General features: G+C 41.5%; 1 long non-coding RNA gene across 1 annotated transcript in view; it reads right to left on the minus strand.

Moving 5' to 3' along the window:
- LOC120402181 overlaps positions 1–13,048 on the minus strand; it is a 33,958-nt gene extending 20,910 nt beyond the window's left edge. Inside the window, exons 1-2 of the long non-coding RNA XR_005597042.1 lie at positions 12,591–13,048; positions 10,412–10,473 (exon numbers count right to left, since the gene is read on the minus strand). This is a non-coding gene — a long non-coding RNA (uncharacterized LOC120402181). The remainder of the gene's footprint in view (positions 1–10,411; positions 10,474–12,590) is intronic.
- Positions 13,049–13,605: the final 557 nt, after the last annotated feature.

The following is a 13,605-nucleotide window of genomic DNA, read 5'->3' on the forward strand; positions in this document are numbered from 1 at the left end:
CAAGTTTGTTTACATTTACAGGAGATAATGCTGCCCACTTCTAATTTACAATGTCACCTGAAAGGGAAAACAGGCGTTTGCATGGCACTATTGTAGCCGGCATTGCAAGGTATTTCCATGCCAGATACGAATGTTTAGCATATGCCCCTTCATGCTTCGACCACCGTTCCAGAGTACATGCTTCCATGCTGATGATGCTTGTTAAAAAAAATGTTAATTACATTTGTGTGACTGAACTCCTTGGGGGAGAATTGTATGCTTCCTGCTCTGTTTTACCTGCATTCTGCCATATATTTCATGTTATAGCAGTTTCAGATGATGACCCAGAACCTGTTCATTTTAAGAACACTTTCACTGCAAATTTGACAAAATGCAAAGCAGGTATCAATGTGAAATTTCTAAAGATAGCTACAGCACTCAACTCAAGTTTTAAGAATCAGAAGCGCCTTCCAAAATCCGAGCAGGATGAGGTGTGGAGCATGCTTTCAGAAAAAGCAACACTGATGTGGAAACTACAGAACCCGAAGCACCAAAAAAGAAAATCAACCTTTTGCTGGTGCCATCTGACTCAAATGATGAAAAAGAATATCCAAAGCAGTGCAGATATTATCGAGCAGAACCCGTCATCAGCATGGATGCATGTCCTCTGGAATGGGGGTTGAAACATGGAGACGTATGAATCTTTAGCTCCTCTGGCACGTATACATCTTGCAATGCCAGCTAAAACAGTGCCATGCAAACACCTGTTTTCACTTTCAGGTTACATTGTAAACAAGAAGTAGGCAGCATTATTTCCTGCTAATGTAAACAATCTTGTTTTTGAGCTATTGCATGAACAAGAAGTAGGACTGAGTGGACTTATAGGCTTTCAAGTTTTACACCGTTTTGTTTTTGAATTAAGTTATATTTTTTGTACATATATTCTACATTTGTAAGTGCAATCACTTTATCATGAAAGTTGAACTACAGCATTTTTACATTCACCTAATACAAATACTATTTCTTTTGTTTTTTACGGTGTAAATATTTGTAATGAGAAATATAAAGTGAGCACTGTACACTTTGTATTCTGTGTTGTAATTTAAATCAATATATTTGAAAATGTAGAAAACAAAAAATATTCAAATAAATGGTACTCTAATCACAATTGTGCTATTAATAATAATTTTAATTGCTTGATAGCCCTAGTAACTACACACGCTACCATTATTCATTTAAATATTTTATCCTTTTTTTAAATATCTTATTCAGCTATTTGCCTCAAGAGTATCCTATTGTAGTGAGTTCTACAGAGTAATTAAACATGACAAAGTAGTTTTCTATTTTAAATTGGCTACATTTTAGTTTGTAGGCCCCTTTTGTTTTTGTAACAATAAAATTGATTTTAACCTTGTCACTGTACTGCAGTGACTGTGTGTATGTATCCATGTCTCCATCTAGTGGGTGGCTCATAGTAAGAATAAAGGACTGACTACTAGGGCCAGTTCCGACAGATCTCCTTCAGCTCAGCTAGAGATCTGCGCCTCTGGAAAGGAAAGAAAGGAAAGGAAAGGAAATCCTGGTTCCACTGAAGTCAATGGCAAACTCCCATTGACTTTACTGGGACCAGAATTTCACCCCAGATGCACAGACTTAGCTCTCCAAGTGCATGTAAGATTTATCTCATTGCTGTGTTTGTTGTCTATAGCACATGCTTTTATCACACTGCTGCTTCCTTTCCCAACCTCCTCACCTTTTCTAACTGCTCCTCCAGCCTCCACCATATCTCCTGCTCCAACCGTATTCCGCTCCCTTACCATTCCAGTTAACACTCAGCTAGATGTTCAGATGAGTTTCCATCTCTTCCCAAATAACTTGGGAATGAGGGGCATAATGTTTGATTTAAATGATTGCCTTTTGCAGTGTCTGTCTAATAATGCACAATTTAATTAACAGTGAGGGAATAATTATTTGGTTCAGTGGCCAAAGAGAAAAAAAAAATGGTCCGCCTCAAACAGATTCCACCCCTCGCCCCACTGAAAACAACAAACAAAAACCAAACAAACAAAAATCATTTCAAGTCAAACAAAGTTTTGTTCAACCAAAAATTGCATTTCATTTTGGAATGTTTTTATCCTTTTTAAAGAAATAATTCTAGATAAGTTTCAAAATGAGAAACCATTTTGAAACTAAAAGTAACATTTCACTTCAAAAATGTTGAAAAAAAAAAGCATTTTGACTTTTTGGAAACATGTTTCTTTTATTTTTGGCTGAAACTAGTTGCCAAGTTTGACCCAAATCAACAAATAGTTTTGGTCACCCCAAAGCTGCATTTTTGGGCAAGTAAACTGCCCAGCTCTAAGTTTAATTCCTTGAGTTTGGGCATTTTAAATATTTTAAAGGGGTTGTGGTAACCACAATCAACCATATGTTACTTACAGTCAATTGTGTCATCAACCTATGGAGAAAGTAGGGATGAGAAAGTCAATAGACCAATATCATTAGATGGTCCTCGTATACATTCCCAGACAGAACCAGCAGGCAAAATGAAGCTCCCTGCATAATGTAATTTGCAGCACCTCCTAAATGATCTCCCCTCTGGAGATGGGATTCATTATGCTGCTCCCACTCTGGGTAGTGAGAAAGTAAGACACTTGGATGGCTGACAACCCTTCTTTCCCTGGAAAGTTTGGTGGTAGAAGAAATAAAAGTAGATCAGGCTCGCTGGGTCAGATCTTAAGCTGATATAAATTGTCACAACTCCATTGAAGTCAATTGACACCAGCTGAGGATCTGTCCATATAATTATTTCTTCTCTAATGATGAGCTAAAGCACCAAACCCTCAATAACCTGAGAGACTCTTGGGGAGTTGTTTCAACACATCAAATACTTGCTGAGGGCTAATGAGCAAAGCAAAAAACTAGCTGAATGATCACCAAATGGTGTGCCAACATTTTTTTTTTTAAACTGGTGGTGCTACTTTTTTCTACTACGAGTGTCTCACTACTAGCATCACTCCCTTGTGTTCTTGGTTTGTTTTAATGCCCTTTAAAATCTTGTAGCCCTTTAATATTTTCTTCTGAGATAAAGTAAAAGGAATCTTGCTCTGAGTCTAACTACCCTCACTTACATTGACGTAACTCTGGAGTAACACTACTCAGATTAACAGAGTTCTATTGGTGTAATGCTGGCGAGGGAGAAGAATCAGGCCCTTTATGTCTATGTATTAAATAAAAGCTAAATTGTTTTGCAAAGCCTCCTGAGTTTATTACATAGCTCTAGAGGCTTTTTGTGAAACCCAAACCGTCTCTGTTACCTTGTCCATAGTAGTTTGCATTCACATTTCACATTCAGATTTCACTGCATAAAGGGCAAGGAAAGTTTACTGAATGGAAAGACCTTCGGGTCTACAATATCAAACAGTGGAGTGACCTCAAAGGAAAACATATTTCATTTAAAAAAAAATGGTTTCCTTGCAAATCCTGCTTGTTTTACCCACCCAGCTCTGACTCTTTGCTGCCTCTGTGGTAACACATGTTTTATATGAATCAATATAAAGATGAATTTTAACATACATATAACTAGATGCAGCTATGCAGTAGGAGGGAATTCCTACAGGATGATGTCAAGTTTTTAAGCAGTAAAATTAAAAATAGCGCATAAAACCTGACCAGTCAACTTGGCTTTGAGCCAAGTCAACACATTTGGGAAACATTATCAAGTTTATCAGGGGTAATGTATCACAGAAAATCTGCTTCTGTTTATATACTATTTATTATTCATTTTTGACATTTTCCTTCAACCTTTTTCCCCCCTAAGCAAATCTATGCTAGACTGAGCTGAAACATGAGATAACAGAATAGCCTCTTTTTTCCTTCCACAAGACAAAAGCAGATCTGACTAGAAGCAGAAACTCGTAAGTGAAAAGTTATGATTTGCTGTTTCTCTCTTCTAAGAAATATAACTGCAGGAAGCAAATTTGAGTTGACAAGGAATATCATTTGCCAATAAAGGAGAAAACTGACTCAATGAAAAACCTTACAAAAATCAAAGGCTTGGGTAGGTGAGACTGTATAGATCATAGCATATAATATTCAGTAGCATCTGTAGCAAATGTTCCTTTTTCTACAGTGGATCAAATTCTACTCTGCTCTATGCTACGATATATGCATATATCATATACTGTAGGACTTACACATTGCTCATTGCCAACCTCTTGCTCATAGGAGTACATCTCTACCTCAATATAATGCTGTCCTCAGGAGCCAAAAAACCTTACTGCGGTATATTGAACTTGCTTTGATCCACCAGAGCTCCCAGCCCTGCCCCCCCAGAGCGCTGCTTTATTGCGTTATATCCAAATTCATGTTATATCGGGTCACATTATATTGGGTTAGGGGTATATTGACATATTTTAGTCAAGAGATCAAATTCTCTAGTGGGGTAAAGTACTTTGAGTTCAGTGAGGTTATTCCAATAGAGAATTTGGCCCATGAGTTGCAGGAGTTTTACAATAAAAAAAGGTTAGTAGAAGACAGGCCTAAGTCGGGGCAGAACGTGATCCAATGAAAGGAAGTTACCAACATGGTAAACACCTTATTTAGACTACATGGGCCCAATCTTACAATCCTTACTCAAACAAATTCCCATTGAGAAACTTTTAATGGGAACTATGCCTTACTGAGATTGAACACTCAGATCTTATATTAGCTTTCTGGTCAGTCTTTATAGTAGAGTTGGATGAAAGGAGAACCTGATCCAAAGGCTCTAAAATAAATGAGTTTTTCCGTTGACCTTGTTTGGCTTGGGATCAGGTCCTCAATTAATTTTCCAGCAATTTGTCCATCAATGGATCATTTCCTTCAAAATTCATAATTTTGAATTATTCACCAATTGTTTTAATAAATAATTATTTGACTGCATCTTGTAAGCATTTTATTGCAAGTGTCTGATATTCAAATTTCAAGTTGGACAGCATGAGGCGTTTTCTGTTCCCTGACAGGATGAGCAGAAGTCTTAATCAGATTTTTGGACCAATTCCTGATAATTAAAAAAAATAAAATTCACTTTCTATTAATATTCTTAAAAAAAAAAACCCAAAACAAACCCCCCCCACACACAATCCATATCACTAGCCACAGACATTCCTACCAGTGCACTTGTTTCCCAGAAAGATAAAGCAAAGCATATGCAACAAGGGGCAGGAAAATGGCTGAGGCCAATTTTGAAATTCAAACAAATATTCTCAGAACATTTTATTCAATATTTACAACTCTATTGAATGCTGTAGGCATGGATATAGTGGGGGGGGGTGTTAAATGAGGAATAAGCATAATTCCTTAAATATTTGCTATGATGTGTTCTTTGGTGGGAAAAATAGATAAAGATAGAAAATCAGTGACTTTTATTAAACCAGAGAAGTTTTCTCAAAAATACTTAAAATTGCAATGTGTGATGAGTGTATACATTCAGGTTCAGATTGCTATTTGGAATATTTTTGGTCAGCTCTAAACAATTATGACTGGCTATAAAACTTGTGCTGCAGCAAATGGAACCTGTCTTAAAACACAGTAGCATTGGAGAGAATCTCTGTTCAAAGTGGACACAGATGGAAGAGAGACCCAGAGAGAGTAAGTGAAAAGGAGTTCCAAGTAACCCAGTAAGGATGAACTGCTGAACTCTTCTGGAGAAACTAGCATTGCTTGTTAGCCTGTCAGGTAGCCTGTGGCCACCAGAGAGAAAAAGGAGGATTTACTGGGGAACATGAGGATGTACGTGGGGTACAAAAATGTTAGAACTTGGAATAACTGCTTTTTAGTTTTGTTTTCTTTTTAAAGTTCATAATAGGCTCAATCCAAAACACAGTGGTTTGGCTTTTGATCAGTTTCTAAGTAAACAGCTATATGGGAGCCAGGTCACTGGCTTTATTTTCCATTGTTCCCACTGTGGTCCAAGTACTTCTCTTTGGCAATTGCAGTCCCCTCAGCCTGGTAGGTCCCAGAATACCAGGCGCACCTACACCAGTCATTTATAGTGGGTCGGTGGGGGGCGTGTCTATGTATTATAATTGTTAATATGTGCTGTTGGTAAAGCACTGATCTGATTGTAGTCATGAAGGTCCATCCATCTGCATCAGCTTGCAGGACAGGGGCGTAAGTTTCAGACACACCAGGGTGAGTGAAGGTGACCATGTAGGTGAGTTTGCAGTCATGGTACATTTTCCTTTGATTGAAAGTGCACACCCACAATCAGTTAATTCAGTCTGTAGTTTAAATGTGTCCCCGAATTCCTCATTGATGCTAAGTTCTCACATAGCAGCATCTGCACATAATGCTTTCCACCATCTCTGCTAGGCTATGGAAGGAGATTCCATCCCATCTGAAGTTATACATGTCTTGGTCACCTCCCATCTGGACTACAGCAATGCAATGCAGGGCCGCCCAGAGGATTCAGGGGGCCTGGGGTCTTCAGCGGCAGCGGGCCCCCACGGCCGAATTGCTGCCGAAGACCTGGAGCAGAAGCAGCTCTGGGGGCCCAGGCCCCTCGAGAGTTTTCCAGGGCCCCTGGAGTGAGTGAAGGACCCCACTCTAGGAGCCCTGAAAAACTCTCGTGGGGGCCCCTGTGGGGCCTGGAGCAAATTGCCCCACTCCCCTCCCCACCCCAGGCGGTCCTGATGCAATGTACCCGGGCATGAAGCTGTCAACCCTTAGCAAACTCCAACTACTTCAGAATGGAGCAGCACTACTCCTCAGCTACTCAAGCTACCAGCAGCACATCAAACTTGTCGACTGCCATCTATATTAGCTTCTTATGCAATATCGATTAAAGTTTAAGATCTCAATCCTTATTTTAAGGCACTCCATGGCCTGGGCCCAGCATATCTAAAGATCAACCAAAGCTCTGGAATGAGGACCATAGTGGAATGACTCTGTTTCTTTGGACACAATGGGACTTTCTACCATAAGAATATAGCTCATCTATGCAGGAGACATAGCTTTCTCTGAAGGAGATCAAATTGTGGAACAATATTTTCTAGAAACTCTCTTCACAATCCTCCCCTCCTTCTGCTGCAAGTCCAAGGTGCTTGTCTATGACCTGCCTTCTTAACATATATGCAGAGTAGCATGTATATGAAAAACAAAACATCCCCACCAAAATAAAAAACCACTCCACTGCACATACAATTCTCTCCCTGGGGAAGAGAATGAGCCACATGGCAGTCACATCATTTAATGCATTTCAGGAAGATGCTCAGACATGATAATAAGGATGGTTAAAGACCCTGAATAGAATGGAAAAGAAAGGAAGAGACGGCATGAGAAAGGACAGAGGGGACAGCTTTACAATCATATAGATGCTCTGATTATGCATGGACATCTCTTTTATTGACAATAAATAAGAGATCCACTAAGATAAGAAAGCTAGCATTAATTAACATAAGGATGGCCATACTGGGTCAAACCAATAGTCCATCTCGCCCAGTATCCTGTCTTCTGGGAGGGGAGTTCCCCTGCGTGCCGTCCCCCCCGCCACTTGCTGTAGGTGACACTCCCCGCGCCCCCCTGACCCAGCTCCCTCCGCCTAAATGCCAGCAGCAACCAGGGTGGCCAAAGATCTGGCTGCCATGGTTGCCGCTGAAGAAGATGCTGCCCCCCAAATCCTAGTGCCCTAGGCAACCGTCTAGGTCGCCTAATAGGTTGCACCAGCCCTGATTCCAATATGCCTTTACTGAGATGGGGCAACCAGAACTGCATGCAGTATTCAAGGCATGGGCATACCATGGATTTATACAGTGCCATTATGATTTTTTTGTCTTATTGTCTAGCCCTTTGCTAATGATTCCCAACATTGTTTGGTTTTTACTACTGCTGCACATTGAGCAGTTTTCAGAGATCTATCCACAACGACTCCAAGATCTCTTTCTTGGGTGGTAACAGCTAAGTTAAATCATATCATTTTTATCTATGGTTGGGATTATTTATTCCTATGTGTATTTCTTTGCACTTAACATTAAAATTGATCTGCCATTTTGTTGCCTAATCCCCCAGTTTAGTAAGATCCCTTTGTAACGCTTCAGTGTCAACTTTGGACTTTACTCAAGATACAGTTTGCAGACAACACAAAATAAGTATCTTACTGTTCACCCTTTTTCCCAGATCATTTATGAATATATTGAACAGCACAGGTCACAGTACAGATCATCAGGGGACCCTGCTATTTACTTTTCTCCACCGTGAAAATTGACCATTTATTCCTATCCTTTGTTTCCGGTCTTTTAACCAATTACTGATCCATGAGAGGTCCTTCCTTCTTATCTCATGACAGCTTAGTTTGCTTTAGAGCATTAGGTGAGGGACCTTGTCAAAGGCTTTCTGAAAGTTCACGTACACTATATCTACTGGGTCACTCTTGTCCACGTGCTCATTATCCCCTCGAAGAGTTCAAATAGATTAGGGAGGCTTGATTTTACTTTACAAAACCCATCTTAACTTTTCCCCAACAAATTGTGTTCATCTATGTGTTTGATAATTCAGTTCTTTACTAGAATTTTCAACCAATTTGCCTGGTAGTGAATTTAGGCTAACTGGCCTGTAGGTACCAGTATTGCCACTAGAGCTGTTAAAAAAAAAAAAAAAAAGCATTACTTTAGCTATCCTTCAGTCATCTGGTACAGAGGCTTATTTACATTCCACAGTTAGTAATTCTTTGTTTCATATTAGGGTGAATACCATCCAACCCTGGTGATTTATTACTGTTTAATTTATCAATTTGTTCCAAAATCTTCTCTATTGACACCTCAACCTGGGACAGTTTCACAGATTTGTCATCTATAAAGAATGACGACAATGTGGGAATCTTGCTCACATACTCCGCAGTGGAGAATTCATTTAACTTCTGCACCAGGGCCTTGTCTTCCTTGAGTGCTCCTTAGGCACTTTGATAGTCCAGTGGCCCAACTGATTGTTTGGCAGGCTTCCTGCTTCTGGTGTACTTAAATATTTTGCTGTTAGTTTGTGTCTGTTGCTAGCTGCCCTTGAAACTGTTTCTTGGCCTGCCGAATCACACTTTTACATCTGACTTGCCACAGTTTATGCTCCTTTGTATTTTCCTCACTAGGATTTGACTTCCAATTTTTAAAAGGACACTTTTTTGCTTCTGATCACCTCTTTTACCCTGCTCTTTAGTTTTGGTCCTCTTACTCAAAAAAAAAAAAAGTATATGTTTAGTCTGAGCCTGCTAGGAAGTTTTTGGTAGTTTCTGTGCAGCTTGCAGGCATTTCACTCACGTGACCATTCCTTTTAATTTCCACTTAACTAGCCTCATTTTTGTGTAACTACCAATGCTACTTGGTGGGTTTCTTTGGTCCCCCCCCCCCGCCATAACGATGTTAAATTTAATTACATTATAGTTGCTATTATCAAGCGATTCAGTTATATTCACCTCTTGGACCAGACCCTGTGCTCCCCTTAGCACCAAATCTAGAATTGCCCCTCCTCTTGCGGGCTCCAGGACTATAAGAAGCAGTCATTATAATGGGGTTTAGACATTGTATCTCTACATCCCATTCTGAGGTGACATTCCCAGTCAATATGGGGATAGTTGAACCCCACCCCCCCATTATTATTGAGCTTTGTTTCTGTAGCCTTTCCCTCTGACACACACCAGGGGAATCTGAATGAATAGAGGGATTATGATGAGAGGAAATTATGGAGGAGAGGGCAGGAGTTGTCATGGTGCTAGTTATGGCTGCCTGATTCGATGGGCCAGTCTATCTTAGGCTATGGCTACACTTAAACTTCAAAGCGCTGCCGCGGCAGCGCTTTGAAGCGCTAAGTGTAGTCAAAGCGCCAGCGCTGGGAGAAAACTCTCCCAGCGCTGTCCGTACTCCACCTCCCTGTGGGGAATAACGGACAGCGCTGGGAGCGCGGCTCCCAGCGCTGGGGCTTTGACTACACTGGCGCTTTGTAGCGCCGCAATTTGCAGCGCTGCAGAGGGTGTGTTTTCACACCCTGCTGCAGCGCTGCAAATTTGTAAGTGTAGCCAAGCCCTCAGAGACAGTTCTAACATATGCCAGTGGATCAATAGGGTGGAACAGAGCTCTGCTCTTCCCCTAACATATCCTCTCGCATCTTTGATATACTCCCTATGCTGCGCTGGAGGTGAGGGAGTTATCACAGGACCCAGTAAGCACGACATAACACCAGGAATGTGGTTTAACTAGGCTGCCATTTTATTAATTTATGCATTTGGCAACTATCCAGCAATAACTCATCCAGTGCAGGTCCTCCTTCCTTCGTAATACATTCCACCTGCTAGAGCGGCAGCCATCAGTCCCTCACCCTATTAACCTGGTCCCAGCACCATTTGTGAGCCCGCACTGCCTTCCCTTTATCTGAAGGCTAAGGGGGTGAGGAAAACCCCATTCCTCACCTTCTTTAAGAGAGGTCTTCCTCTAATCCACTTCTAATTCCAATCCCCTCATGAACAAGTACCTGCAGCGGGCACAAACCAAGTTGCGATAAAATGAATATTACAGCCTCACCTACCCACCAGGTCTCTGGGCTCTTAAGTTGAAGGCAAAAAACCCACCCTCCCAGACCAATCTGGCAGGGAGGAAAAATCCCCTTCCCAGCCCCCAAAAGGCAACTAGCATGATGCTCACAGCAAAGGAAAAAAAACAGTCCTATTGTAATCCCAAGGAGGCAAAAGGTTTTGTAAGTCTTCTCCTTGGGTGCATAGGAGCCAATAGATTTATGCTGAATCCCAAACCAATCAGCCTAAGCCATCCTCCTCAAGCCCATGAGGAGGGGCCCACGAGTAGGGGAGAAAAAACAAAGGTAGTTTTGCCATCTTTAGAGAGGCCAGCGGTTTTTTTTTGCCATGCTGACCCAGACAAAGCCACCTCTGAGGCTGCTGGGGGAGCAGGAGGAGGGGGCCCTTCCCAGAATTGTGCTGATATTGGTGTATAAATAAAGCAGGGAACAATCACAGTTAGGGTCTCCCCGTTCATGCTGAGAATCATATGCAATATATTTCATGTGATGTCTTTTGCTGGCAGCATTCAGAAGTCTACGCTTCCCAGGGTTCACTTCAGTTCCATTGGACATACTGAAAAAGAGGGCTTGGAAGAAATAAACCCTGCACCAGATAGACAAGGAGAGAATAGGCCAAGGAAAGAGGTTTTATTTTCAAGCTTTTAAGTGGGGGAGGAGGAGGCAGCTAGTAAAAATAATATTAAAGCCCATTAAAAAGTAGTTGAGAGAATGTCTTTTTAACTGCTCTAATACCAGCACTCTGGCCGTGAATTGTTTTCATACTGCTTTAGAGATCACAGAGGTAAATGGCCACCACTGGAGAGGTTAAAACACTATCTTTCATTTTTATGTTTCTTGACCTGTGAAGTCAATAAAAGCTATGTCAAAGGAGTACACCCAGCAAGAGGCAGTTACAATTACCATAGTGTGTAATACAATGGAACAGGAATCCCCTGAAAAATGAGCTTCCCAGGCACACAGAGCTTTAAGAGACTTTCTGCACTAGGCTAAAAAAGTGCTAGTTCATTGGGAGCTGTGCCTGCTTATTTGACTCTTGTTTCACACTGAATCTGATAAGATACAAAAGAACCCTCATCTGAATTAGTCTAGATACGGCATCTCCTATACTGCCAAGGAGTATCCATTCTTCTCATCCGCTTGTTATTCTTCATTACAATATGTAAAAAGAAAGCAAGCTGCAGCTTTCATTCAACCTAATAACTTGATGGCTGATTACTTGTAGGCACCATACGTGATTGATTCTTGGGGAGGGATTTGGAGGAAGAGAAGCAAGCAGCTTTGCAGACTAGCTGAGGATATGTCTACACTACAGCTTACGTTGGCATAATTTATGTCGCTCAGGGGTGTGAATGAACTGTTCCCTCTGAGTGACATAAGTTTCACCTACATAGCACTGTCCACATCGATGCTGTTCTGCGTGATTGCTTCTCCAGCTGACATAACTTCCACCACTCAAAGAGGTGGCTTTATTATGCCGATAGGTGAGCTCTCGTCAGTATAGAGGGTCTTCACCAGACGTGATTCAGCGGCACTGTATGTGTAGACATGCACTGAAGGTACGTTTTATATGTTCCCTCACAGAGCCATTGTTTCAGACTCCCAGCAGATTCAGGCAGAGAGCACTTGAAAAGTTTGTACCACAGCCTTGAGGACTAGAAGCTTTTGCCCCTATAAAAAGTGACATCTTAGATTCTGCAAAATGAATGTGAGCTACATAAATACTAGTATTAGTTGAAAATTTTCAACTGAAAAGTATTTTGGTTACAGACTGGGCTTTCTTCAAAAGCAATATTTTCCATTAAAATATTGTTGACATTCAATTCTCCATTTTCACACGAAAGGTCACTTTCCACAGAAATCATTTCATTTTAAATCTTTTTTCTGACAAAGCAAAACTGAAATTTTTGTTCCCTTTGCTGGTCGAAGCAGAAAGCTACACAATTGTATTTCCTTCCACAGAAATACTACCTATACTGAATTATAAACCTAATTCAGAATAATAGCTGCTGACTGTAGTGGCTAAAATAAGGACTTGTATCACAGGACCCACTCACCATCACGGTGCCTCCTCCTGGCTGCTCTGGGGAAGACTCCTTCAAGAGCTGACACCCCCTTTTGCCATCTCTCTCGGTGACTCAAGGTATTCTCTTTTCTTCATGGCTTGGCCCTCCAGCCAGGTCACTCTAGTCCTTCCCTTCCAGGGTAGCAAAGTCCTATTGGACAACTGTTCCAGGTAGTCTTCTGCTCCACTGTCCAGTCTGTGCCACTCGCCCAGTGGTTGGTAGGACCCAGGCCTGCTCTGTATTCCAGGTTCCATCCCAGGGACTCTGTGTCTATCAACTGTGGTCTGTTTTCTCCCAGACACTGTTGTTCTTTCCCTGGACTCCTTCCTACATCTTTTGGCTCCCTCCCTGGGTTTAACAGCCCAACTCTCTCCTCCCAAGGAGTAACTGCAGCCTACTCAACTCCAAAGCCCTAAAAGACATCCTTCTTCTTCCAAAGGGTGACTGAACACTACTTCCTTACAGCCCTTTTTTACTGCCAACTTCCTGGCTTTATAGCAGACCCACCTGTTCCTCCTCATCTGGACACCATCATGGATCAGGCTTTCAGTGGCTGGCTCTCCCCAGGTGCAGCCTATCAGATTAATTAACCTACTTTAACCAGCTCTGCCTTATGTGGAGTGGACACCTCATCACAGTTTCTCTAAACAATTAGTTCAATGCAAGCTGGGTGTGAATGTACCCCACACTAGCCTTCTGTGGATTAGTTGTGTGTGTGCCCCACAAGCTAACAGTTCATTAGAGCACTCTGAGCCAGTCCTGTTTCAAAGATGACTAGATCAAAGTGTTCTCAAGAGCTGTTAATGTGCTTCAGAAAGGTGCAGGTGGTCGTTTGGTCCACAACAGGCTACTGCAGAGTAGATTCAGACCCCAGCTTGCCACAAACTGAATGTGCATGTAGGCAAGTCCTAAACGTTTACTGTATTTTACTCCTGTTCACTTTGAGTGGCCAACACATGTACTGTGAGCTGGATTTTATTCCTATTTGTGCATTATCCACATATTT

The sequence above is a fragment of the Mauremys reevesii genome, linkage group 3, assembly GCF_016161935.1.
Source record: "Mauremys reevesii isolate NIE-2019 linkage group 3, ASM1616193v1, whole genome shotgun sequence".
NCBI lineage: Eukaryota > Metazoa > Chordata > Testudines > Geoemydidae > Mauremys > Mauremys reevesii.